The sequence below is a fragment of the Panicum virgatum genome, chromosome 3N (genome assembly GCF_016808335.1).
Source record: "Panicum virgatum strain AP13 chromosome 3N, P.virgatum_v5, whole genome shotgun sequence".
In the NCBI taxonomy this organism is placed as follows: Eukaryota; Viridiplantae; Streptophyta; class Magnoliopsida; order Poales; family Poaceae; genus Panicum; species Panicum virgatum.
Genome location: NC_053147.1, coordinates 57,389,443 through 57,395,442, shown reverse-complemented (window position 1 = coordinate 57,395,442; position 6,000 = coordinate 57,389,443).

Below are 6,000 nucleotides of genomic sequence, written 5' to 3'. Positions count from 1 at the left end.
AAAGGAGTTCCAGAGAAATCGACCAAGAAAACTCGGTCACGAGGAACGATCCGGCAAACCAGGTCTCCTCTCTAATCCAAAACTCGAGAACAACCCTCCTTGAAGCGAACTTCAAACCCCTCATCAAGAAGTTGCGAAACAGAGAGGAAATTGAACCCAAGGTTCGAAACCAAAGCAACTTCTCTCAGGGTAAAGCGATCGGAAACTCTGACAGCGCCAACACCACATACCTTGACCTAACCATTATCCCCAAATATGATGTATTCTTTGTGGCGCGTTGGGGTGAGGCTGGAGAACCATTTATCATTCCTGGTCATATGGCGCGAACAACCGGAGTCCACGATCCACCTGTTCTCCAAGCCTCCAACCTGCACATCAGTAGTGAGACAAAGGGTGAGCAAATGTCTCAACACTGGGGTTAGCAAAGTGTGAAGCAAACCAGTGTCGAGCCATTTGCTCTACAGAAGGGTTAGCAAAATCAGTAAAAGCATATCCCCTGTCCCGTCTACCGCGAGGCTGACGACCACCATCGCGAGGACAGCGTGGTGCATCGTAACCTCCTCCAAAGCCTCGGTCCCGTGGTCCATAGCCGTACTGAGGACGACTAGGAGCACGACCGCAAAGCGACCACCCGCTGGAGCATGGTAACCACCATCGTCTTCCTGTCCTCCACCTACACGGCGCGCCCTAGCATCTTGCCTACCACCACACCAAGGAGGACCATGCACCCGAGCAGAGTACATGTCCGAGTTACATCTCTCCTGTTCACGCCTCACAGCCCACTTCCTCCTGAAGCAAAACTCCTCCAAGTGACCATCTCTGTTACAGAACTCACAGTGGTACCTCACCTCTCTCTTGGGAGGTGGAGGCCCCGCCTTTGGACGGGGAGGAGCGGCCCCCTTCTTCGGGGCGACCTGGGCTGCGGCAGCAGGGAGCGTATCGAGGAGATTCCTCTGCTCATTGGGCTTTGGAACCCAAACTTACTTCTGTGGAGGTGCTTTTTGTGGTTCTTTTAGCACACCATCCATGGGGTCAACAAGCGAAGGCTGCGTGCTCGTGCTAGCAGTGTTTAGAGCACTTGAAACTCCAGCAGCCTTGCCGATCTTACCATACAACTTGTCAAATTCTGACTTCGTGTATGTGTAACTGACCCTAAAACCATCACCACGCTTAAACTGCTTGATCATCATGCCGAACTGCGGCTCACTGCTAGAAACCCAACTCAGAATCGCCCTAAGATATGTGTTCTCATTCTCCAAGTTGGCTTTCTCTACCGCAAGATTATCAAAATAAAAAATCAGACCAGGGCAAACATGACAATCAATAGGTGGACTAGACTCCACGACCTTAGTCTTCCCCAAAGACTTAATCAAGGCGTTCTTCTCATCTAGCTCTGACCTAAGTATGGGACAAAGCTTACACGCACCAAGCAAAACTGGCCTAGACTTCATCTCCTCTAGCTCGCACACAACAGTAGAGAATTTAGATTGCAAAGCGGCTAGATCAGACTTAAAGATGGGACACTCATCACATTCAAGCACATCACTAACAATGGGAGCGTCCTTGACCAGTTCAAGCTCATGCTTGGCCTTGGCTAGCTCGTGAGACATGTCAGCAAGCGAAGTCTTAGCAACATCTAAGTTCGCGACGTTCTCATCATGCTTCGCATGGAGAGCAACAAGATCATTCATGTGAGATATGCAGCTAGCGCACTCATCCTCACCAGATTTCTCTCTAGCACAAGCCAGCTCAGCCCTAAGCTTTCTATGCTCTCTAGCTGCTTCCTTAAGCAGCCTCTTCTGGTTGTCGAGAGCGGCGTACAACTCCCTAACCTCAGTATCAAGTAGGTCAATAGTGGAGTTTACCTCTGAATCACTCTCGGATCCAGGAGAAGAGCCGTTGTGCGTCGGTGTAGCATGTCCACCTGGAGACGCACGAGCACAATTGGCCTCACCCGCCATGGTGTAGAAACCCTTGCGCCGACCGGCCGCCAAGCAAAGGCCGATGAAGCCGGTGGCATCCTTGTCCCACTTCTTCTTCTTGTCGTCATCGTCAGAGGTCGGTGAAGAAGAGCGGTCGGTGTCGGAGCTCTTGTCAAGATCGCTGAGCTGCGCTAGGAAAGCCTTCTCCCACTTCTTGGCCTTGTACTGGAAGCGCTTCTTGAGCGACTCCTTGTCGAAGCGTCCTCCCTTGTCCCGGTCACGATTGCGGTGCTTGTGGCGCCGATGCTCCTTGTTGGAGCCTCCCTCGTCGCGGTCGCGGTGGCGGTAGTAGTCGAAGTTGTTGTTCTGGCCATCGCCGGACTTCTTAGGGCAGTCGGCAATGAAGTGGTTCATATCGCCGCAGTGGTAGCACCCGGGGTTCTTCTTCCTCTGCCTGTTGTGGTAGACACGCTGGAACTTGTTGATGAGGAGGCACAAGTAGTCGTCGCCCAGCATCTCTAACTGCTCATTTGTAACAGAAGGCAAAGAGGCAAGAGAAAAGCCAAGAGCAGAGTTAGCGTTAGAGCTCGATCCACCTGGGCCAGTCACAAGAGCGATGCTCTTGGAAGGAGGAGCACCATTGAGCTTGGCTCGTGTCTGGTTATCCACCTCCGTGGCTTTAAGCTTGCTGAAAAGCTCATTCACGGTTAGAGTCTCATAGCCTGCAGACTCGATGATCGTGTTCACCTTGGGGTCCCACACAGAGCGGTCAAGTGCGTAGAGCAACTTGAGGGCCATCTCGTGCTCTGTGTAGTCAAGGGCATCAGCAGATCTATTCGCACTAACTTTGTTCACAATCGATTGAAACCAACTGAACATGTCGCCAATGCTCTCACCCGGCCCCTGTGTGAAGTTCTCATATTCACGCCGGTGAGTCTCGAACAGTCTAACCTTCACCTGAGGTGTGCCCTCGTGGTAGTTCTCAAGGCATGTCCAGACTTTGTGGGCTTCTTAAAAACCTTGGACACGTGAGAACTCCGCACGAGAAACGCCAGCGAACAAGGCATTGACAGCCTTGGCATTCGCCTCGTGCTCGGACACTTGAAGAGGAGTGGTCTGAACGGCAAGCACCTTGTACACCTGGTTCTTGGTGATATCCCAGACCTCGGCTCTCATGCTTTGCAAGAAGGCACACATGCGAACCTTCCAATAAGCATAGTCCTCGCCGGAAAACATTGGGATCTTATGAAGACTCGCCATGGTCGTCAAGTGGTTTTCGAACTGGTCAAGGTACTGAAAACCTCAACTAACCTCTGATACCAATTGAGGGACCAAAACTGGCAACCAGAGGGGGGTGAATGGGAGCCGATCAAAATTTCTTTCGAAATCGATCCGTCGGCCTATATCCCGAAAATCACCACAAACCTCAAATCCTAGATGAGGTGTGGAGTAGCTATAGAAGAGCTAAACTAACACAAATCACCCTTAGGAATGAGCAAGAGAAAGCACGGAAGCGATCGAGAAAAACTGCAGATCTAGCAGTCAGGGACCGGTCAGACCGCTAGCTCTTGGTGGTCAGACCGATCGGGCAGGATTTGAAATTCCAGACCGGTCAGACCGGTTGCTCCGACCGGTCAGACCGGTTGCTGCGACCGGTCAGACCGCTTCTACTCAAAACAGAATTTCAGCCCGCGAACTCGAGGTGATTTCAAGATTACTCGTTCAAATCATCACCAAATGGTCTCAAAAATTGCAGGGAGGTTCCTGGGATAGAGACGAACCTCTCCACAAAAGGAATCAACCCAAAACTCAAAGGATCACAAAAATTTCGTGGGGGAAAGAGGTAAAAGAGGGTATTCCAAAAACTCCAAAAACCTCAATCCGAGGGACTCGTGATTCTCGGGGGTTTAGCTCTATGCTAGATGGTCGAGAAGCAAATCACGGAGTCCCTAAACCCACCAAGAGAAAGCTTTAATCTCAAAAACCACCAAAAGAGAGGAAATCAATTCATGAACAAAAGATGAACAGGAACACAAGAGAGCTGCTCAAAAGGGTCCTCGATTTCATTCAAATTCATCGTGATTTACAGAGGAATTCACCTATACAAGACCTAGACCTCCACCCATTCATCCACCCTCTCAAATTTGTGGACCTAGCTATAATCTAGACCACAATTTCCATGGAGACTTCGGCCTAACCCTAGAACAGAGAGAGGAGCAAGGAAAAACAGAAAGGGACTCGTGGCTTGGAGGCTCACCTATCCAAGGGGGCAGGTGAGATGTATTTATACGACCTCGGGGGGGCGATCGGTCAGACCGGTCTCACAGACCGGTCAGACCGGTCCCTTCCCAGAAATGACCTCCACCCTGACTCGTACACTAAAACGCCTGTAGGGGCAAAACCGGACAGGGTACAAGATCTCATCCGACGGCGGAGTTTCTTTCTTCCACTCGAAGCCCGTCACCTCCTCGCCAGCAACGAGGCCCTAGACGCCGTCAACGCCCGTCACCTCCGCCAGTCCCAAGACCAACGCCCGTGCCTCCACGACTTGGCGTCTTCAACCGCCGTCCGCCAGCTTGGTTTTGTGGCGCAAACCAAGAAACCCGCCATCCGTCGCTGCTTGCGCCCTCGATCCAGGAGTGGACGCCACAGCTGCCGCCCGGCCTGAGCTCCTCCACGGCAACTCTCCGTCGACACTTGATGCCCATGTACCTACAATCAAAGACCAAGCACACGATCACACCACATGGTTGACAATTCACTCATCACAGCCAGGAGCGAGTACTGCTCATTCCTCAATTTCATACGCCCACAAGTTTTCCTCATCTCGGTCACCTGCTTATCAAGTGCTCGGACAATTTGTCCCTTAACCTCAGCCCATTCTCATCCGCTAACTGGCATACCTGCTTCATGGTCACCTGACGTCACCCATGGCTCGTTCATAGCTGTCTCCTGGATGTCTTTGATTATGTTGTGCAACAAGCAGCAGACATGGATTATCCGGGGCAGCTTATGCTTGTCAGGGCGCCACATCTCCCCCTGCAGGAACTTCCACGTGTCCTGGAACTTGGCCATTGTCTTTGGAGCAACAGTTCTCGCTGAAGAGCGCCTCCTGTTGAACTCTATTTCGGACTCTGTCAGGTCCTTTTCATGGTATGGTGTGAGGAGACAGGGAAGAAGGGGGTAGCCTGAGTCACCGATCAAGTGTTCCCCAATCTCTGAGCCGTCTGATACCTTTAGCTAGCTGCCATTCAACCGTTCACCTTTCTCGCAAAGCTTGAAAAGGCCAGAGCTGTGCAAAATGAAAGGACTAATTTCAGGATAGGTTTTATATATTAGATTTCATGCATCTAGTGTTTATGAGTGAAAGGATTATATAATGTTAGTACAAGTCAGATTGATGATTTTCCATATTTTTGTATGAATTTATTCGATTTCTTGCAAGAGATCGAGTTACACCTAAATAGTGGAAGTTTGTTGAAATTTTGTCATAAGATTGAATCATTTTATTTGGATTCATCGTGTCTCAATCTACCTATAGAATTCTAAAGATGGCTTAAACCGTACCAAAAGAATCAGCCATGCTCTATATATATACTTGCCCACACCATGAAATAGAAACAGAGCAACCAAATGTCTACTTCGTCCAAGTTAACTGCTAGCTCTCAGAGAAGATGTCAAGATCAAGATGCCGTGAGGCACCTAAAATTCGTATAGGGATCGACTTTGGCTTTTGTCCTTACCAGAGATAAATTTGTCCTTGCATTTGAATGGCAAAATTCATGGTGTCACCCTCGGTACAGCTACAGCACAGCCTATAGATAGTATTTGCTGCTCTGTTATTTGCCATACCATAAGATATATGAGCTGTGAAGTTGTTGCAGACGTTGGAGTTGTGGAAATCTGAGATTTTAGAAACGCCATCAACCAGCAGCTTGGCTACATAGTTGGCATGCGTTCATCTGTATTACATTTGGCGAATCCCCAGATAGATGACGTTGTGGTTGCTTCAGTGGAATAACGGTCAGAGTAAGGAGTCGTTATTGTTGGACTAGGACTTGTGAATTTTCTGGGTTGA